Here is a 23819-nt window from a genome sequence, read left to right on the forward strand (position 1 = left end):
TAGTGAAATGCAGGCATTCTCACTCCAGAGCTCCAGCTCTCTGCTGCTGCACCATACAGGGGGATACGTGAAGAAATAACACTGGAGCACGCTAGGAGGCAACCATCTGTGGCTGCTGAAGATGCCCAGCTCCTTTATTCAAGAGACTCCACTATGAATTGCCTGCCCCTACCCAAACCATCAGTAGCATTTGCCGTCTTAATTGGGGTGTTGGGAATTGAGATACATTGCATGAGAAAGGAAAAGCTCAAAAGCTGTTACTTTCCAACACAGCTGCTGTGGCACACTCAGTTTTGGCCAAAACATTGGCAGGGAAGTTGAAATTTTTTTGAAGAGGCAACCAGAATTCTGTTGGTTGAAAGTTGTTTTCATAGACATTCCTCAGTTCATCTTTTCTCTGAGTCCCCTGCCACTGGACTGTGCTAAAAGGGAATTTGTCTTTTGAGTGTGGGATTTGCAAAAAGTCTTGTATGTGTTGTTTGATGTCTTCCAGGAAGTTTCAAATGACGTGGAAACAGTGCAACTACTGTCAAGATGTTCTGGTCGTGCCTGTAGGCTGCAGGGTCAATTGTTCCCTCCACAAAGCAAGGGCTCTGCCCAGATGGCCTAAAAGTCATGTCAGTTTGGGATACATGTAAGGAATTTATTGGGAGGAACACTGTAGAATTGGGGAATGTTCTAGTAAAACATTCTCACTCACCTTCTCCACCTCCGGCATCCCCTACAAAAAGTAAAACTCACAGGCAGCCATGGGAGTATTCTTGAAAAAAGACCAAGAGGGTTTGGGTGATAACAAGTAGTACCCATCAAAGATTGTTTCTCATGATTGAATTCAATCTTGGGTGAGATTTCTGGGTCTTGTCTAGTGATATAAAAGCAGAATGGCCTGGGAATCAGCTCATGGCCTCCACCCGACTCTTTACTCTTCCTCCTTTCCAATCCCATCACAAAGGACTTATTCAGTCTTTCTTTTTCAAGAGTATAGACCCAGAATCTGATTGTAAAATTGTGATTAAAAATAAATGTCAATTGGGGAATGAAAAGGCAAGAATGTCTCTGATAGGAAAAAAATCCACACAGGTAAGCCACAAACATTCACATAAGAGTTACAATGGTCCTTGACCACTGAAAGTATTGGTGTGATTAGGCTGCAGCTGTTTCAGACATACGTGGAAAATGTGTATGGACAAGGCACTTTGCTAAGTGATCACACACTCTGTATTTGAGGAAATAGGGAAGGGACTCTTTATACCCCATGCTATTCCCTTGGCCATAGGAGCCTAGTAAAGGGATGGTGAGTCCTGGTCCTTAGTCCTGTACTTCATATTACTTAAACAAAGGAGATACTCATGAGAGGGGCCATGAACTCAGCACTTGATAGATGCTATGTATTTTACATAACTGATATCTTAGCTAAAGTGTATTCAGCAGTTCCTGTGCCAGGAATGCAAGTATAGGCCTTAACTCATTCAAGCTTCACAACCACCCAAGGAGGAAACTGGGTGCTAAGCATCCACAGAGATAGTTAGCAACGGAGCAAAGTTTGAAACCCAAGCAATGGGGATCCAGTCTGTGCTCTTAACATTGCATTGTACTTCTCACTGGAGGCCTTGTGTCTGTAAATACACATAGGATGCCCAAGGAAAACTATGAGAGTACTTCAAAAAGTTCATTTGAAATCCACTCAATTTTTTCATGAGATACGTCTTCCATGAGCTTTATAAATACCCCTCGTTTTCAGATATTGGGGGGAGGGGAATGGCTGCATATGGCTAGTAAATGGGAAAGCTGGAATTTGAGCCTCTTCTCTGACTCCAAAGCTCATACTGGCTTTCCCACATCACAGTGCCCCTTTGAAGCATCACATCAAGGAAGCAATGCAAAGTCTTTCTCAGAAGTAGCAAAACTTCCCAGCTCCCTCCTCTGTCTGTTGTAGGTCCAAGAAAAGTCTAGAAGGGCCAAGCCAATGATATTCTCTCTTCATCGTGGGCATCATTAGAATTCGATCAAATGCAGAGTTCTGGGAGAAGAGGAAGAAAGGGGGCAGAGATGCATAGACAACAGCTTCCTCTAGCTCAGTCCTGCTTTACACATAACTTACCAGGGCTGTGCATGTATGTGTGAATGTGTGCACATGCACTCAGGCTAACCTCTAAGGAACTAACCTTCTATACCACTCAGTTCATGGAAAATCCCAGGCACACAGCACAGGGCAGATTTGCAACAAACATTTCCTTTTCATGTTTCAGAATTTCTGTCTCAACTTTAGCCTCACTGAGTTTTCTTGGCCAATTTTTCCAGCTTCCCATATATTATGGCTAATCTGCTTCACATGAACTCATTGCTCATGTTTTTTGTGTCTAAGTGTATTGTTTAAAATTCTTTCCCATCTACTTGAAAGAGCATTCTATTGGGTAAGACAAGTTAGTAAATAAAATGAAATGCAATAATTATCATAGTGTGATAGAATAGTGGGCAAACTTTAAGCAGGGTAAGAAGAGAGAGAGGGTCATGGGAGTGGAGTGGTGATGGCCACTCAAGTAGGTGGTTAGGGTAATGTCAGAGTTGACTTTGGATGAGAATGAGAGAGAGTCCACAGCAAGCTAGGAGAAGAGATGCTCACTCTCACCAAACACACATATTTAGAGAGGTCATTTATTTTCAATGTCTTTGAAACAGAACCCTGGACTAACATTTCATTGGTTTTGGCAATAATAATTTTCAGAAATATAGGCTAAAAGCACATGTCATATGGGAGTATCAAGATATTCTTTCTCAGTAGTTTGATTTTATTTTTCATGTGCCTAAAATGCATTGTCTTCCCCATGAGAATTGTTCTAAGGTGACTTGTAGTAAATTTCAGTGTAGGCTGCCATGAGCTACCACTCCTCTACACATGCATATAAAACCACACATTTACACACAGATTCACTAACTTGTTTGCAGCTTTAGCGAAGTGCACACCAAGGCAAGCTTGAAGAGGAATGGTAGAAAAACAGATCACCACAAAAACAGTATGTAGCCTGAAGTCGAGGATGAAGCAACAGTAGGATGTTGAGCCAATGTTTATTCCTTCATAGGCTATTTCTTGTGTTCCCCAGAAGTCAATGCTGAACTAGTTACCGGGGCCATAATGTGAAAGAGGACACATGCTATAGTTTAAATGTGATTTGGCTCCTGAACATGTGCAGGATTTAAAATCCCAAAGGCATAAGTTAATAGTTTCTAAAGGGTGGAAACGTAAACCAATTATAGTGGTTAGAGGTGAGTTCTAGTGGGAGAGTGCTGTCTGGAGGTAGGTTTCATGAGAAGATTGTTAGAAAGAAAAATGAGATTGGGACCATCTTGCTTTCTCCATTTCCTGGCTTGCCGTGTGATCCTTCCGCAGCAGGTGTTCTGTCATTGTCTTTGACAGCCTACATCAAAGGCCAAATCACTGGGACTGCCAATCTTGAACATGAACTTCCAAAATGGTGAGCTAAACAAACCTTTTCTCTTGATAAAGCTGGTTGTCCTAGGTATTTCATTGTAGTAATGGAAAGCTTATTATTATAAAAAGTTCATGGATTTTCATAGATTTTAGTCTAGAAGGACATGGGGGAAGTTAAACAAGCTTTCACCTGAATTATAATTAGCCTCATTCTGTCTTCCTTTGTTCTGTGGTAAAATCAAGGGATGTCTGTCTGTGTTGTGTGTCACAATTTCTATCTACAAATGACAGTGCCACTGTTTGTCTTCATTCCTCTTGCTGCCTTACTAATTCAATTAAAAACTCTTGATACCTATTTCTACAGAAACACAAGGTCCTGGTTGATGGTCTTAATTTCTTCAAATAGGTAGTGTGTGCCTGTTAGGCTGCCCAGATGAAGTGGAGAGACAGCATAAACAGTTTTGGAGTCATCTCCTATCTATCTTCATGGTCCATTTCCAGGCAAGGTTAAATCTGTCATATATCCAATTCCCAAGGCTGCTTGGGTTGTGCTCATCATATTCGCATAGGAAGGTTGGAAAGGAGCATGATAGCTTAGAACATCTGGACTGGAGGAAGCAGCAGAGATCACCTTGCCCAATTCACTGATGTGAAAGATAGGGGCCCAACGTCCAGAGCATCAGGTTAGTCCTACTGCCTTGCTGAGTGGGAGTGATCAATACTGTATCCATCTTTTCACCATCAATCTACAGTACATTGCCTTCTCATTTTTCTCCAATACCTCTTGCCGCATCCTAGATGTGTTTATCATCCAAAATAGGTGTAGGAATTTTGAATCTTCTTGTTTCTTCAATATCATCAATGCACCAAGCAACCTGGAATCAATCTTTATATCATAATCTGCTACAATTTGTTAAAATATCCTTGCTTAAAACTTGCCTGCCATCATGGTCTGAAATCCCACCATGAATATGTTCACTCCTGTAGCTTAACAGATGTGTTCTTTTTAAGTGGCTATTTCTAGGAAGGGAAGCATGTTAAGCTGTTGTAAGCCGTTCACAGTCTAGTATATGTTATGCTACACTATTGTTTTCCTAGCAGTCAGTTGAGATCCTGGCACTTGGGCAGTGAGATGCAAATGAAGAGAGGTGGAAAAACAAGAGGCAATTTTGAAATGCACAAGGCTATAACTGCCAAATGCCCACAAAATTTAAAGCCATGGTGTGTGGTTTGGAACAAATGGGTCAGCATTTTGGTCTGAATAGTTGAAGAGGTAGACAATTAAAAAAAATAGACACTAGCTCCACTTTGTCCCTGGACCATAGAATAGGGTTCATTATAGCTTTCATTTATTTTGATTTTTTTATTGCAAAATGATTAACACAGTCCTGGTACCTTGTCCAATAAATGTGAGTTAACACTTTTGTTGTTTTTCTACCACACACAATGGTTGTGTTTTCTCTAGAAATAGAAAACAGGGACTGAGAGCAAATGACTTGAAAGCTGGACCTGAAGCCAGCTTGTGAATACGGTGAGGATTCTTAAGAAGAAAGTAGCAGGTATTTGGAGACAGGCATGCATTGCCTGCTGAGTATCTCTGACAAATTTTAGGTCTGAGAGGGACAAGCATTCACCTCTCTCAGCCCCAATCTTTGGGTGAACTGGGGAAGCACCCTCCATTTTACATCTCCATCATGAATCTGGAGGGATCAATGACTTCTCCAAGGCATCACCAAGAATGTCAAGACAGGCAGAGGGCAAGATGAAGGTAGAAGGTGGAGAGATCAGAGTTCAGTGTCTGGAACAGAAACTTGCCACCACCACATGTAGTGTCCAAGGTTGAGTATATGTAAATTAACCCTTGCAACAAGCCTAGGATCAGGGTCCCACATGCCACCAGTGAAATGATGAGCGAGACAGTAGAACATCCCCAGCATGATGGTCGAGACCATGTGCTTTAGAGTTAAAGGAATGCAATATAAATTACAGCGTTGTTGCTTTCTAGCTATGTGACTTTAGGCAATTTGCTTTAAAATTCTGAGTCTTTATTTCCTAAAGTGATAGTGTCTCAGTTGAGGGTTTTTACAAGGATTCAATTAATGTAAAGAAAATTAATGTAAAGAATGTAAAGAAAATGTAAAGGAATGCAAGTGCTCAATAAATGTGCACTTTTAATATAATTTGATGATAATTTTATTGCTGTTAAATTGTAAGTTATTTCAATTGGGCAAAGAATGTTTCTGTGACATTTTCAAGGTCAGATCATCAGAGAATGATTGAGAGCCAGACTTAAAAATAACCTCTGATCCTGGAACAGTGCCTACATGTACAGAAATCAGTGATTATTTCATGGGATATCCTCTGGCTGGGTTTAGATGTCCTTATCAAATAGAATTCATTCTTACTTATGAAAACTTGATCATTCTTCTGGGCCTAAGTCAGATCCCTGCTCTGAACACAGATAGATGTTCTTGGTGCCCATTTTCATGCTTGATAGAAGATTCTGGAGAGTCTCCCTACATCACAAATCACATGGGATAGAAGGGTCATGGTGGTGCAACTGCCCTGAGCTGAACCTGTGTTCTTTGGCAAGTCTGTAACTACTGATGCTTTGTTTGTACTAAATAAAGAGAGAGCAATGCACCCCAGTGGAAGTGCCAGCCTATTCTTGGTCTTCGGCTCTGTTCTTTCTCTATTTCTGAACCACGTGTTGCTTTTTTTCCCTGGATTATGGTGCAGAAGGGGGAGCCAAGCAGGTACTGCTAAGCTGTCCCCATGGCTACACACCTGTTGGTGTTTCTACCCAAGTACAGCTTGAACACTTCAAAGTCTACATATACTTGTTGGTTGCTTACTTCATGTGCAGGTAAAGGATTTTAATTTTACATCAAATTTCTGAGAAGATGGAAAGCTGAGGTTTTGCCAGCCAGTGGCAAACCCAAGCAATTTCTTCTAGAACCTCTTGCATTTTATTAGTTCCATATAACCCAACCTTCCCTTTTCCCTCTACCCTCGACCCCCTCCCCTTCTCCTGAAAGTGTTTCTTTCTCACCGAATTTGTAATTTCACATATGGACTTCAATGAAAATGCATCCCATGTGTTTCTGATGGATTTATACTTAACTCCTCAGAAGCGTATGATGTAAGTCCCATGGAAGACCCATATAAGTCCTAGCAGGCGTCTGAACCTCCCCTGCTACCTCCACCCACCAAGCCATTTCAAACAGGAAATTCAATGGTTGCCAAGACTGTGTCGATGCATAAGCGCGTAGTTTCCAAGCGGACTTCCAGAATGGTCAGTCCATTTGCATGGACTCAGTCCCCTCTGACTTCTCCCACTCTGAGATTGTGAAGACGGGGCAGTGCAGCACCGGTCTGTGTGGGGAGGAACTATGAGTATTTATTGTCTTCTCCCTGTCTCTAACTTCTTTGTCAGCATGGTACAGCTGTGTTTCTGTGAAAACAGGGGCGCAGAAAAGGAGAAAAACACTGTTTATGAGGTTGCCTGGATTAGTGAGTCATAGGATTTCAATAGCCCTGAGATACACACAGCTGACTACTTATGCAAATTTCAGACATCATGTTTGAACAAAAGGTTACATAGTAACATAACCTGGAGCTTTTATGACTAATGAGGCACTTATTTCCATTTGAATACAGAAGTGTGTGTTTTTTCCTTTTTATGGCTTCTCATAATTGTGTCTAATAATATAAAAATAACATGGAATCTTTGCACCAGGCAGAAGCATCAGACAGATTTCATGTCATTTCCGTCATTAGGAGAATGTGACATCGTTCGCATTTCTCCCTCCTTTTTGAGTGCATTTGAAAGACTTTGAGCCCCAGGTCCTCTTTGGGATGAGAAATTCCATTAACTTTGTTCACTTCTGAGTGCTGCCTGTTCTTAGGCATGTTTTAATAATTAACAGCAATAATAACAAAGGCAGATAATAAAAAACATCCATGTTTGGATTTTTTATTAATTAGGTGAGGCAAATGGCACGTATTAATAGCAGTGTCCTATCTGCCTGAGTGTTTTAATCCTGGACAGGAAGTTGGAATTGATGCAAAGGGGAGGTTTTTTTTTTTTTTTTTTTTTAATATGACCTGTACTTCCATACGTGGGCCACCGTGTTATAGTGCTTTTTGTCTTAATGAGCAAAAGAAACAAGACATAATTGAAAATTTAAATACAAAAAGAGATTACTTGAATAAGTGATAAGAAAATGAAAACTTTAGTCTATGTAAACTAATGTATATTTATTTATACACACAAATTCAAATTAACCAGTCATCCGCTGCCATTGCTATGCAGCTACTTCAGCCATATCTTGCAATCTTGCAATGGTGGCATTCTCTATCAGAGTGCCAATTCCAGTCCCAACTGCTCTGCTTCCTATCCAGCCTCACGTTAATGCAACTGGGAAGGCAGGGGAAGGTGATCCAAGTACTTGGGCCCCTGCTACACATGTGGGAGACCCGGATAGAACTTCTGGCTACTAGTTTTGGCCCAGCTGAGCCCAGGCTGTGATGGCCATTTGGGGGCTTAACCAGAAGATGAGAGATCTCTCATCTCTCTCTCTGTTGCTCTGCTTTTCATTTCTTTTTAAAAATTTATTTATTTATTTGAAAGTCAGAGTTACACAGAGAGAGAAGGAGAGGCAGAGAGAGAGAGAGAGAGAGAGAGAGAGAGAGAGGTCTTCCATGTACTGGTTCACTCCCAATTGGCCACAATGGCCAGAGCTGCGCTGATCTGAAGCCAGGTGCCAGGAAGTTCTTCCGGGTCTCCTACACGGGTGCAGGGGCCCAATGATTCAGGCCATCTTCTACTGCTTTCCCAGGTCATAGCAGAGAGCTGGATTGGAAGTGAAGCAGCTAAGACTAGAACCAGCACCCATAGGGGATGCCGGCACAGCAGGCAGCGGCTTTTACCCTTTATGCCACAGCACTGGCCCCACGCCTTTCAAGTAAGTAAGTAAACCTCCAAATAAAAAAAAAAAAAAAAGCAAAAACAAACAAACAAACAAACAAAAAAACAAAACTACACCATCAGTTCTCATGGGTCCCCAGCTTGCTAACTGCAGTTCTTGGGACTTGTTTGGCTTTGGTAACAATGGAAGCCAAGTCCTTTCTGTCTTGAAATCACACACACACACACACAAACACAATCATGCAATGTCACATTCACACACATGTGCGCCTTCACTGGTTCTGTTGTCCTGGAGAATCCTAACTAACCAGTGGTGTCCTCAAAATAAAAAGGAGAAGCACGTGATCTTTTTCATTCAAACAATGGGAACTTGTCTCTGTTACTTTCAGAAAACCAGTCCCTCTGCCCCGCCCCGAGACTTAGGCTGTCAGCTCCACCATGAATGGGAAGAGCCAGATGGAAACCTGACACATTGAGAGGAGATTTAGAGAATAACACCACATTTTCCCCCCCGGGAGACCCTCTGCTAAGGATTCTCTTCTTCTAAGTCTTTCACACGGTGTCACTTTAATGTTATTGAGCAGGCAGAATAATGAGAATCAAACGGACGGCCAGCTTCCTGGAGCGGAGACGCCTGTGAGCAACCCCACTTGCCAGTGCCTGAAATCAAACCCCGGGAAACAGGCAGAAGGGCCGTCCATAGGGCAGCCCCGTGCCCTGGCCGGAGCCTGTGGCAGAGCCAAGGCTTGTGCCGTTCCCTTGATTTGATGAAAGGAAACCCACACATGTCTGCCAGGTGATTTCCAAAGTCATGGTTGACAAAAGCATCAATTAGCTGTCATGCAATGATTTGCTTTTCAGTAAAATAAAGCAAAGAGGACTGAGAGAAGGGAGGGAGGCAAGGAGGAAAGGGGAAGGGTAATAAAGATGACTGTTTATAAATATAAATGCACAAACACATACCAGTCTGCCAGATGCACTTAAAATGCCTTTCTAAAGATTAGTGACAATGAGAAGCACTGGCCCAGTTCCCCTCATCAAACATCACATCAGTTTATTGACTCCAGGGTGGGAACACAAATGACCAAGAGACACTGAGCAACTCATTTCTTTTTCTTTTACATCCTTATGTATCTTATTTGAAAGGCAGAGAAACAGAGAGACCTGCAACAGTCGGGGCTGGGCCAGGCTGAAGCCAAGAGCCAGGAACTGCTTCTGGGTCTTCCATGTGGACCTAAGAAACTCCAGCCATCATCTGCTGTCTCCCACGGTGTGCATCAGCAGGAAGCTGGACGGGAAGAAGTACAGCTCAGCCTCACCTGGGTGCTCCCGTGTGAGATGCAGGTGTCTCAAGCGGCGACTTAGCCTCCATGTCTCATGCCATCCCCACAACTAATTTCTTGGTTATCCACTTGCTCTGATTTTCAAAAACTCCCAGAGCAGTAGCAGTTTTGGGGGTCAAACCGTGTTAGTGATGCTACATTGAACAGGGCTGATGGATGGGGGATGTTTAATACCTTTCCAGGACATGTAAGTCCGATTCAGGTTAGAATTGATTTCACCAGCTTTCCATCTCTCCAGCTGCTCTGTCTGGACCCTAAGCCTGAATCTGCCTTCCACAGAGGTGTTTCTCTACTTCGGTCAATAGGACACTTAGTGGCCATAGCCTGGAGACCCCAGCAGTCACAAGATCACTTGGGATTCCCATGACTTTCCTGCAACCTGACTGAACTCTAGAATGACAGAAAGATAGAGCATCAGGGCTGAAGTGGACTCTAATTATAAAATATAAATATAGTAGTAAATATAAACAATGCAGATTATAATACAAAATACACAATTATATGTCTTCTAAATCCTTTGTTTCACAGGAGGAGAAGCTGACTCAGAAAAAGTCAAGGAACTTTTTCTGACTTCCACAGCTGGCGAGCAGCAAAGTTAGCACTAGTGTATGGTCTCTTGACCCTCTGCTTGTTCTCTTCTAACTACACATGTGTTCACATATGCAGGGGGTTTTCACACATGGGCCAATGCAGGGGGTGGAGGGAACAGGCGGATAAAGCCCAGGGAATTAGTGCTGAGGCTGGGGAGGTTTAAAATTCAGGGTAAGAGATTCACCCCGAGCCTTCTGTGACAAGCCTATTAGAGACCTATCTGTTTCCAGGGTGGGGAACAGAGGACTGAAATGTCACAAGGAATTCAGCCACGGCTCCTTGCTAGCAGCTCTGGGCAGGCAGGGTCCATCCTTGAGAAATCTGCAAGCCCAAGGCAGTGGGTGAATGACCGTTAGACTCCCAGTGTGCAACTGGCAGCAACAACTCCAAGAAATGAAAGGAGCTTACAAGAAATGAGTTTGTGAGCTTAAGGGAAATTTAATAACCACCTCTCCTCTCCGTTCCTCTCTTATTGGGCTTTCACAGAGATTTGTGCTGGAGAGGAAACCAAGATATTGTCCCCTAGTATGGAGAGCAGGCGGGTCTAGGCGAAAGGTGCCAATTAGTGAAATGTTCTTCTGTCCAGAGAGTGTTGTTAATCTGCTTGCGATGCTTCTTTGAAGCTGCAGCAATTACTCCTCTCTTTGTTACAGCTTTAAATTGCTCCAGACAATTTCACTAACCAGACAGTATACATACTCCTCATCCCGCAACACACACACACACACACACACGTGCGTGTGCGTGCATGTACTTCCCCCACCCATGCACACGCATGCACACACACACATACTATGTTTGCAGTAATGAGAGCAAACTGCTCCCTGTGGCCCAGTGGACTGCTAAATCCAGGAAAATGGCCTGAGTGACAGCCAGAATCATCATTCTGGATTGCCTCTTCCTGGGTTGTTCGGTCTTACTTAAAGGCTGTCTTACTGTTGCTTCATAGAACAAATTCATCCCTTGAACTCTTCCTTTCATTCCTTTGTGTCATCTGAGGGAGTTGGTTGTTTATTCTATCTTGAAAACACTGCAGCTACACAATGAATGTCAGGGTATAAGGAGTGAAGTCACCTGTCAGGGGTGGTGTTTCCAGCTCCTCTCCCACAGGGACATCACCGGGCTTGGAGATTTGAAGCAACCTCCGCATGGCACAGGTGAGCTGTCTTCTCCATCTCCACCTGCCTCTTGCAGCCTCTGTGTTTCTTTCCTATTAGGATTGGGCATTCCAATGAGGCTCCTGCCTGGCCTTCCAGACAGTGGAGGGATCCCGGGGACAGCAGCACGAAGTCCATCTGCTTCAAATATAATCAGCCAGACTGTGGCTACTGGTTTGGCCATTGTTACTGCCATGTTTCCTTGGAGTCTCCTTGGTACACTTGACTTACTCTGTGGGTGCTTTCGAAGGTTGGGGAGTCAGATGCTACCCTTACTTAAGTAGGGAGCTTAACTGACGTCCAGAGCCTGTTTTATTCCCTTTAATACCCAGCATCCCAGCATCAGATTCTTGGCCTCTCTTGACTGCTGCCTGGCCACAGCCCAGTCACATTTGCTCACTCTGGTTCTGTTCTGTTTCTAGTACAACAATATGAGTTTTTATTGTTGAATGCAGCCATCTCTTTTAGTTTTCTTTTTTCCCCTTTCCTTTATAATGTATCTATCCTTCATCGTGGAAAGAGTGCATCCAAGTCTCTACCTCTTGCCCAGGATTCCTTAGTTTGCTTTTCTATCTGCTTCTGGATTGTGAGTAACTCCCTTACTCCATCACTGTGCACCTTATAAAGGGGAGGGGTTTATGCACGAATGTCTGGAAGAATCAGGTGCCATTGGCAGAAATAGGAAAGTGGTCAGATGTCAGCTGAGAAAGAGAATGAGTTTGGGTAAAGCCCATGCCATTGGACGTGATGGAGACTCACCTGGGTAGAAAAGTGGAATTGCCACAGGCTGGTGTTCGCTAGGAGTCCAGGGCTGCAAGGAAGCTCAAGACGTCAGAATCATCAGCCGAGGTGAGAGCGAGAACCTGGGGGAGGGATGGCTTTCAGAGGAGAGACAGCAAGAAGGAAGAGGCTGAGGACAGCTCTCGAGGTCTACCTTGGAATCTTCTCCTCCAGATAAAGACAACAAGTAGAAGAGAATGGGGCAGAGAGGGAGGGAACCAGAATGGTCGAATGTCCCATCTATATGTCGGAGGCCAGAATTAGACACGGAAATAATAATTACAGAGTGTCCCTTATCCAAAATGCTTGAGACCAGAAGTATATTTGGGATTTGGAATTTTTTTAAATTTGGGGATATTTACATATTCATAATGAAATATCTTGGGGATGAGACCCAAGTCTAAATATGAAATTCATTTACATTTCAGCTATACTTATACGCAATAGCCTAAACATAATGTTTTAAAATTTTTTTGTGTCCCTGTGTTTTGACTGCCACCTATCACTTGAGGTCAGATGTGGAATTTTCCACTTGAGACATCACATGGAAATTCAAAAAGTATGAATTTGGAAGTATTTTGGAGTTTGGATTTTCAGATTAAGAATTATCAACCTGTAATTGCTAACATTTATTGAAAACTTATTCAATTACATGTACCACATATTGTTTTCAGTGTTCAGTCTCTATTATTATTTCTTTTTTTAAAAAAGATTTATTTATTTATTCAAAAGGTGGAGTCACCAAGAGCCAGAAGCAGAGAGAGAGAGAGAGGTCTTCCACCCACTGGTTCACTTCCCAGATGGCCGCAACTGCTGCAGGAGTTGCGCCAATCGGAAGCCAGGAGCCAGGAGCTTCTTCTGGGTCTCCCACGCAGGTGCAGGGGCCCAAGCACTTGAGCCATCTTCTACTGCTTTCCCAGGCCATAGCAGAGAGCTGGGTCAGAAGAGGAGCAGGGGGCTGGTGATGTGGTGCAGTGGGTTAAAGCCCTGTCCTGAAGCGCCGGCATCCCAAATGCGCGCCGGTTCTAGTCCCGGTTGCTCCTCTTCTGCTTCCTCATAGCTCTCTGCTATGGCCTGGGATGGCAGTAGAAGATGGCCCAAGTCCTTGGACCCCTTGGACCCCTGCAACCACGTGGGAGACCCGGAAGAAGCTCCTGGCTCCTGGCTTCAGATCAGCGCAGCTCAGGCCTTTGCGGCCATCTGGGGAAGTGAACAAGTGGATGGAAGACTTCTCTCTCTGTCTCTACCTCTCTCTGTAACTCTTTCAAATAAATAAAATGAATCTTAAAAAAAAAAAAAAAAAGAGCAGCCGAGACTTGATCTGGTGCCCATATAGGAAGCCGGCACTGCAGGCAGCAGTTTTCCCTGCTACACCACAGCACCAGTCCCTCTAATTATTATTTCAGTTCATCCTTCCAAGAACTCTCTGTGGTATGTGTGAAAACTGATAAAGAAATGAGGCACAGGGGGGGCGGAGCCAAGATGGCGGATAGTGAGGACGTGTGCCTTAGTTTGGGAAAATAAACTTTCATAAAAGCGGAATTACTGTAACCTCAGGAAAAGACTCAAGAAAAAAACTGCAGAGGAATCGCTTCCGGATCTTGTGGAGGAGACACAGAGGACTTACAGGGAACCCACCGCGTGGAAAACCAACCGAGACGAGCCGAGCAGCAGCGGCGGGAGAGGAGCCAGAGCCACAGAATCTCGCCAGCGCGGGAACGGAGGAGGGTAAGAAAGACAAAGACCTGAGAAGTCCGAGACATTGGGGGGAGGGGGAACAGAAGCCTCTCCCTTCACTCACCAAGCAAAACAAAGAGCACCGCGATTTTACATATGTAAAGCTCAGCCAAACTCAGTATCTTTAGCGAAACTGGAGAACACATTGAGGGCTGCATAAACTCTGTGTATGGTCCCAGGGGTAGATCAAACGAATACTCACAGAGGCTAGATTTCAACTACCCTCAACTCCACTCCCAACTGAGTCAAAAAAAAAAAAAAAAAAAGAGAGAGAGAGAGAGCGTCCCAGCAAGGAGCAAATAATCTGGGAGAGTCGCTCTTTACACAGCCTTAAACCTCAAGAAACAAGCATAGCTCTCTGGCCACACCCATCACAGCCCCTAAGGCTCCAACAAAACAAACAGCTCACTTAGAGGCATAGTATAATGAGAGAAAAAAAAAAACAAAAACAAAAACACCACAAATTATCTCTAACTTGCCAAGCGGGAACGGAGGAGGGTAAGAAAGACAAAGACCTGAGAAGTCCGAGACATTGGGGGGAGGGGGAACAGAGGCCTCTCCCTTCACTCACCAAGCAAAACAAAGAGCACCGAGATTTTACATATGTAAAGCTCAGCCAAACTCAGTATCTTTAGCGAAACTGGAGAACACATTGAGGGCTGCATAAACTCTGTGTATGGTCCCAGGGGTAGATCAAAAGAATACTCACAGAGGCTAGATTTCAACTACCCTCAACCCCACTCCCAACTAAGTCAAAAAAAAAAAAAAAAGAGAGAGAGAGAGCGTCCCAGCAAGGAGCAAATAATCTGGGAGAGTCGCTCTTTACACAGCCTTAAACCTCAAGAAACAAGCATAGCTCTCTGGCCACACCCATCACAGCCCCTAAGGCTCCAACAAAACAGACAGCTCACTTAGAGGCATAGTATAACGAGAGAAAAAAAACAAAAACAAAAACACCACAAATTATCTCTAACATGCCAAGCAAGAAACATAGAAGCGGAGGTACCAAAAACAAGGAAGGCACTATGACGCCCCCAAGTGAACAAGACATGCCAATGCAAGATTATGAAGATGAAGAGATAGAGCAAATGCAAGAAGCAGATTTCAAAAAATTCACAAGAACATTAAGAAGTTCTCAAAAACAAATTCTTGAACTACAGAAATCCTTAATGGACAAGATAGAAAATCTCTCCCGTGAAAATGAAATATTAAGGAGGAATCAAAATGAAATGAAACAACTAGTGGAACAGGAAACTGCGATAGTGAAAAAAAACATCAATGAAATGAAGAACTCAATAGATCAAATGGCAAACACATTAGAGAGCCTTAAAAACAGAATGGATGAAGCAGAAGAGAGAATATCGGAATTAGAAGACAGAGAACAGGAAAGGAAACAGTCAAATCAAAGAAAAGAAGAAGAAATCAGAAATCTAAAAAATACTGTCAGGAATCTACAGGATACTATTAAAAAACCCAACATTCGGGTTCTAGGAGTTCCTGAAGGCATGGAAATGGAGAAAGGATTAGAAGGCCTTTTTAGTGAGATACTAGCAGAAAATTTCCCAAGTTTGGAGAAGGACAGAGACATCCTAGTACAGGAAGCTCAGAGAACCCCTAATAAACATGATCAAAAGAGATCCTCACCACGACACATCGTAATCAAACTCACCACAGTGAAACACAAAGAAAAGATCCTAAAATGTGCAAGAGAGAAACGCCAGATTACTCTCAGAGGATCTCCAATTAGACTTACAGCTGATTTCTCATCAGAAACCCTACAAGCCAGGAGAGAATGGCGAGATATAGCCCAGGTACTAAGAGAGAAAAACTGCCAGCCCAGAATATTATATCCTGCAAAGCTCTCATTTGTGAATGAAGGTGAAATTAAGACGTTTCACAGCAAACAGAAATTGAAAGAATTTGTCGCCACTCGTCCAGCCCTACAAAAGATGCTTAAAGATGTGTTACATACAGAAACACAGAAACACGGTCACCAATATGAAAGAAGGTAAAGGAAGGAAACCTCAGAGCAAAAGATCACAGGAATCTCAAACCAGATATTAGAAAATATCTTTGGCAAATGGCAGGGCAAAGTTACTCCTTCTCAATAGTCACATTGAATGTTAATGGCTTGAACTGTCCAGTTAAAAGACACCGATTGGCTGATTGGATTAAGGAACAAAACCCATCCTTTTGCTGCTTACAAGAAACCCATCTATCCAACAATGATCCATACAAGCTGAGAGTGAAAGGCTGGAAAAAGATATACCACGCCAACAGAAATGAAAAGAGAGCGGGCGTAGCCACCTTAATATCGGACAACATAAACTTTACCACAAAAACTGTTAGGAGAGACAAAGAGGGGCACTATATAATGATTAAGGGATCCATTCAACAGGAAGATATAACGATTATCAACGTATATGCACCTAATTACAGGGCACCAGCTTATTTAAAAGACTTGTTAAGGGACTTAAAGGGAGACTTAGACCCCAATACAATAGTACTGGGGGACTTCAATACTCCACTCTCAGAGATAGACAGATCAACAGGACAGAAGATCAACAAGGAGACAGTAGATTTAAATGACACTATAGCCCAAATGGATCTAACAGACATCTACAGAACATTTCATCCTACATCGAAGGACTTTACATTCTTCTCAGCAGTACATGGAACCCTCTCTAGGATTGACCACATACTAGGCCATAAAGCAAGTCTCAGCAAATTCAAAAGAATTAGAATCATACCATGCAGCTTCTCAGACCACAAAGGAATGAAATTGGAAATTGGCAACTCAGGAATCCCTAGAGCACGTGTAAACACATGGAGATTGAACAACATGCTCCTGAATGAACAATGGGTCATAGAAGAAATTAAAAGAGAAATCAAAAATTTTCTAGAAGTAAATGAGGATAACAGCACAACATACCAAAACCTATGGGATACAACAAAAGCAGTGTTAAGAGGAAAGTTTATATCAATAGGTGCCTACATCAAGAAATTGGAAAGGCACCAAATAGATGAGCTTTCAAGTCATCTCAAGGATCTAGAAAATCTGCAGCAAACCAAACCCAAACCCAGTAGGAGAAGAGAAATAATTAAAATCAGAGAAGAAATCAACAGGATTGAATCCAAAAAAAACATTACAAAAAATCAGCCAAACGAGGAGCTGGTTTTTTGAAAAAATAAACAAAATTGACACCCCATTGGCCCAACTAACTAAAAAAAGAAGAGAAAAGACCCAAATCAATAGGATCAGAGATGAAATGGGAAACGTAACAACAGACGCCACAGAAATAAAAAGAATCATCAGAAATTACTACAAGGACTTGTATGCCAGCAAACAGGGAAATCTATCAGAAATGGACAGATTCTTGGACACATACAACCTCCCTAAATTGAGCCAGGAAGACATAGAAAACCTAAACAGGCCAATAACTGACACAGAAATTGAAACAGTAATAAAGGCCCTCCCAACAAAGAAAAGCCCAGGGCCAGATGGATTCACTGCTGAGTTCTACCAGACATTTAGAGAAGAACTAACTCCAATTCTTCTCAAACTATTCAGAGCAATCGAAAAAGAGGGAATCCTCCCAAATTCTTTCTATGAAGCCACCATCACCTTAATTCCTAAGCCAGAAAGAGACGCAACATTGAAAGAGAATTACAGACCAATATCCCTGATGAACATAGATGCAAAAATCCTCAATAAAATTCTGGCCAATAGAATGCAACAACACATCAGAAAGATCATCCACCCAGACCAAGTGGGATTCATCCCCGGTATGCAGGGATGGTTCAACATTCGCAAAACAATCAACGTAATACACTACATTAACAGACTGCAGAAGAAAAACCATATGATTCTCTCAATAGACGCAGAGAAAGCATTTGATAAAATACAACACCCTTTCATGATGAAAACTCTAAGCAAACTGGGTATGGAAGGAACATTCCTTAATACAATCAAAGCAATATATGAAAAACCCACGGCCAACATCCTATTGAATGGGGAAAAGTTGGAAGCATTTCCACTGAAATCTGGTACCAGACAGGGATGCCCTCTCTCACCACTGCTATTCAATATAGTTCTGGAAGTTTTGGCCAGAGCTATTAGGCAAGAAAAAGAAATTAAAGGGATACAAATCGGGAAGGACGAACTCAAACTATCCCTCTTTGCAGATGATATGATTCTTTATTTAGGGGACCCAAAGAACTCTACTAAGAGACTGCTGGAACTCATCGAAGAGTTTGGCAAAGTAGCAGGATATAAAATCAATGCACAAAAATCAACAGCCTTTGTATACACAGGCAATGCCATGGCTGAGGAAGAACTTCTAAAATCAATCCCATTCACAATAGCTACAAAAACAATCAAATACCTTGGAATAAACTTAACCAAAGACGTTAAAGATCTCTACGATGAAAACTACAAAACCTTACAGAAAGAAATAGAAGAGGATACCAAAAAATGGAGAAATCTTCCATGCTCATGGATCGGAAGAATCAATATCTTCAAAATATCTATTCTCCCAAAAGCAATTTATACATTCAATGCAATACCCATCAAGATCCCGAAGACCTTCTTCTCAGATCTAGAAAAAATGATGCTGAAATTCATATGGAGACACAGAAGACCTCGAATAGCCAAAGCAATCCTGTACAACAAAAACAAAGCCAGAGGCATCACAATACCTGATTTTAGGACATACTACAGGGCAGTTGTTATCAAAACAGCATGGTACTGGTACAGAAACAGATGGATAGACCAATGGAACAGAATAGAAACACCAGAAATCAATCCAAACATCTACAGCCAACTTATATTTGACCAAAGATCCAAATCTAATCCCTGGAATAAGGACAGTCTATTCAATAAATGGTGCTGGAAAAATTGGATTTCCACATGCAGAAGCTTGAAGCAAGACCCATACCTATCACCTTACACAAAAATTCACTCAACATGGATTAAAGACTTAAATCTACGACCCGAAACCATCAAATGATTAGAGAGCATTGGAGAAACCCTGCAAGATATAGGCACAGGCAAAGACTTCCTGGAAAATACTCCAACAGCACAGGCAGTCAAAACCAAAATTAACATTTGGGATTGCATCAAATTGAGAAGTTTCTGTACTTCAAAAGAAACAGTCAGGAAAGTGAAGAGGCAACCAACAGAATGGGAAAAAATATTCGCAAACTATACTACAGATAAAGGATTGATAACCAGAATCTACAAAGAAATCAAGAAAATCCACAACAACAAAACAAACAACCCACTTAAGAGATGGGCCAAGGACCTCAATAGACATTTTTCGAAAGAGGAAACCCAAATGGCCAACAGACACATGAAAAAATGTTCAAGATCACTAGCAATCAGAGAAATGCAAATCAAAACCACAATGAGGTTCCATCTCACCCCGGCGAGAATAGCTCACATTCAGAAATCTACCAACAACAGATGCTGGAGAGGATGTGGGGAAAAAGGGACACTAACCCACTGTTGGTGGGAATGCAAACTGGTTAAGCCACTATGGAAGTCTGTCTGGAGATTCTTCAGAAACCTGAACATAACCCTACCATACAACCCAGCCATCCCACTCCTTGGAATTTACCCAAAGGAATTTAATTTGACAAATAAAAAAGCCATCTGCACATTAATGTTTATTGCAGCTCAATTCACAATAGCTAAGACCTGGAACCAACCCAAATGCCCATCAACAGTAGACTGGATAAAGAAATTATGGGACATGTACTCCATAGAATACTATACAGCAGTAAGAAACAATGAAACCCAGTCATTTGCAACAAGATGGAGCAATCTGGAAAACATCATGCTGAGTGAATTAAGCCAGTCCCAAAGAGAAAAATATCATTTGTTTTCCCTGATCGATGACAACTGAGCGCCAAAGAGGAAACCTGTTAAGTGAAATGGACACTATAAGCAACAATGAACTGATCAGCTCCTGTCCTGACTTTAGATGTACAATGTAATACTTTATCCTTTTTAGTATTTGTTGTTGTTGTTGTTGTTCTAGTACTATTGGTTGAACTCAGTAATTAACACACAATTATTCTCAGGTGTTTAAATTTTAACTGAAAAGTGATCCCTGTTAAATCTAAGAGTGGAAAAAGAGAGGGAGGAGATGAACAATTTGGAACATGCTCAATCGGACTGGCCGCAAATGGTGGAGTTAGAAATGTGCAGGGGATTCCAACACAATTCCATCAAGATGGCATGTACCAATGCCATCGCACTAGTCCAAGTGATCAATTTCAGCTCACAATTGAGAGCTCTGATAGGTCTAAGAGTCAAAGAGATCACACAAACAAGACAAGTATCTGCTAATACTAACTGATAGAATCAAAAAGGGAGAGAAAGATCCAACATGGGAAGTGGGATACACAGCAGACTCATAGGATGGCAGATGTCCTAAACAACACTCCGGCCTCAGAATCAGCCCTCAAGGCATTCAGATCTGGCTGAAGAGCCCATGAGAGTATAGCAGGCATGGAAAGCCAAGATATCATGGAAAAAAAAAAAAAAAGACCTAAATGAATGATCTCTGTGAGTGAGATCCCAGTGGAAAGAACGGGGCCATCAAAGAAGGAGGTACCCTTCTCCGAAGGGAGGAGAGAACCTCCACTTTGACTATGACCCTATCGGAATAAGACCAAAGTCAGCGAACTCTAAAGGCTTCCATAGCCCTGGCAACTCATGACTAGAGCCTAGGGAGATTACTGACGCCATGAACAGGAGTGTTAAATTGTTAAGTCAGCAACAGGAGTCACTGTGTACTTACACCCCATGCGGGATCTGTCCCTAATGTGTCGTCTAAAGCCAAGTGATGCTATGACTGGTACTGAAACAGTATTTTTATACTTTGCGTTTCTGTGTGGGCGCAGACTGATGAGGTCTTTGCTAATTATATACTGAAGTGATCTTCTGTATATAAAGAGAATTGGAAATGAAAAAAAAAAACAACCTGGTGTTAAAATGGAAATGGCATAGAAAATTAATTATTTTGAAAAAAAAATTATGTAGGATCTCTGTCTTTAATGTGCTGTACATTGCTATTTAATGCTATAATTAGTAATCCAATGGTAGTTTTTTCACTTGATGTTGCTATATGGGCAAAATGTTGAAATCTTTACCTAATATATACTAAATTGATCTTCTGTATACAAAGAGAATTGAAAATGAATCTTTACATGAATGGAAGGGGAAAGGGAGCGGGAGGGGGGAGGGTTGCGGGCGGGAGGGAAGTTATGGGAGGGGGGAAGCCATTGTAACCCATAAGCTATACTTTGGAAATTTATATTCATTAAATAAAAGTTTAATAAAAATAAATAAATAAATAAATAAATAAATAAATAAATAAAAAAAAATAGAAATGAGGCACAGAGTTTCAGTAACGTACCTGAGGTCATAGAGACAGTTTCGGTGCCCTGGAGCATTCCACACCTTTGTCTCTCATGTCTTCCAACCTGCTCTAGTGATCGACTTGATTTCTGGAACCAGCTGATCACTCCATTTTGCTGTCATCATATATCCTACAGGATGTTGCAGCTATTCCCTTCTTCAAGCAAACATAAAAGCAAACCATTAATGCAGTGACAATGTGTATCTGCAAGAGAAAAGATCTATGCCTTGCGTTTGTTAGTACCTGGGGCCAGAGAGTGAGACTATTCTGTGGAAAGAAGAGCTACATTCATTTAAGAGAAGATGCTGGGCCTGCGCCACTGCTCACTAGGCTAATCCTCTGCCTGCGGCGCCAGCACACCGGGTTCTAGTCCCGGTTGAGGTGCCGGATTCTGTCCCGGTTGCTCCTCTTCCAGGCCAGCTCTCTGCTGTGGCCCGGGAGTGCAGTGGAGGATGGCCCAAGTGCTTGGGCCCTGCACCCGCATGGGAGACCAGGAGAAGCACCTGGCTCCTGGCTTTGGATCAGCGTGATGCTCCGGCTGCAGCGCGCCGGCCGCAGCAGCCATTGGAGGGTGAACCAACAACGGCAAAAAGGAAGACCTTTCTCTGTGTCTCTCTCTCTTTCTCACTATCCACTCTGCCTGTCAAAAAAAAAAAAAAAAAAGAAGAAGAAGATGCTTCCTTGAAAGCCCAAAGCCATGAGTCACCGCAACCATCCTAGTCAGAGGCTGTATTTCTTCAGTCCATAAATAAACCCGTGGTCACTGCATAGGAAAACCATTCCCTGTGGCTTCTATTGTAATTGCTTTTTTTTGAATCTTGATTGCAATAAGAACTTGGGATTTTCCTCAGTTGGGGGGCTGTGATATGATAGGAAAAAAAAAAAGATCCAGTCTTTGTCCCTGGTTCTTGGCACAGAGCTCAAGAAATCCTTGGAATTTCCTGAGTGATAGGAGTGTGTTTTGTTACTCATAACAAGAACCTTTCTACCAGACTGTATCCGAGTTTATGCTAGGGCACTCAGGTGGGTTCTAAAAGGTTTGTTTTTAAGAGTTATTTATTTATTTATTTATTTAAAAGGCAGAGTTACAGAGAGGCAGAGGAGGGGCAGAGAGAAAGAGAGGTCTTCCATCGCTGATTCACTCCCCAGATGGCCACAACTGCCAGAACTGCACCAATCCAAAGCCAGGAGCTTCTTCCAGGGCTCCCGTGTGGATGCATGGGACCAAGGACTTGGACCATCTTCCACTGCTTTCCCAGACCATAGCAGAGAACTGGATCAAAAGTGGGGCAACCCAGACTCGAACCGGTGCCCATATGGGATGCTGGCACTGCAGGTGGCAGCTTTACCCGCTAGCCACAGTGCCAGCCCCTTTAAGAGGGTTTTAAGGGAGCTTCTGGTCATGACAAAAAAAATAAAAATAAAGCTAAAGTGCTGGAGCTCTCAGTAGAGGTCAGAGGAACTGGAGACTCAGCTTAATCTTCAATGATGTAATTACCTGTGCTTATGTAATGGAACCTTGCTAAAACCTCTGACCAATGGGATTTGGAGGGCTTCTGTGTGGGGAACGTTCCCATTTCCTGGAAGGCTGGGGCACTCTGACTTTTAAGCCACAATGAAGACAGAAGCTCTGGTCTCCCCATTCTCCCCAAGACTATGCCCTGTGGATACCTTCTATTTGATTGTTCCATTATAATAAAATGACAATTGTAAGCGCAGCACTTACAGGGAACTCTGTGTGTTCTAGCAAATTACTAAACCCAAGGGGAGGATTGTGGGTTAGGTTTGACACCCCAATCTATAGTTCATGATTTCCAGAGAATGGGTACAATGGAGGGTCTGGAGTGAGGCCAAGGGTGTGTAGCACAGTGGTGAGAACTTGGGTTTCAACAGTAAACAGTGACTGATTTGATTTTTGGCATTAACAGGATAATTGAGAACATGTGGTTCTTCTGAGTCTCAGTTTTGTCATCTATGAAATGGGGAAAATGATGCACATGATTAAAAGAAACAAATGGTATTCATAATAGACAAAATATGAAAGCAATTCAAGCGTCCGTTGAGGGATAAATAGATAAACTATATATAATGGAAAAATTATCCTGCCTTAAAAGGAAAGGGAATTCTGATACATGCTAAGACATGGACAAAAATTGAGGACTTCATACCCCATGAAATAATGCAGGTAGAAAAGGACACATACTGTCTTATTGCCCCATTCTGCTAATATGAAGCACCCAGAATAGTCGAAACCGTGGAGACAAAAGGTAGAATGATAGTTGCTGGGGGCTTAGAGAGAAACAAATGGTCTGTTGTTTAATGGGTGCAGAGTTTCAGTTTAGAATGGTGCAAAAATTCTCTAGGTAGATGGTAGTGACGGCTGTACAACAATGTGAATGTACTTAATGCCACAGAAGTGTACCT

Source organism: Lepus europaeus, chromosome 14, assembly GCF_033115175.1.
Source record: "Lepus europaeus isolate LE1 chromosome 14, mLepTim1.pri, whole genome shotgun sequence".
NCBI classification, from domain to species: domain Eukaryota; kingdom Metazoa; phylum Chordata; class Mammalia; order Lagomorpha; family Leporidae; genus Lepus; species Lepus europaeus.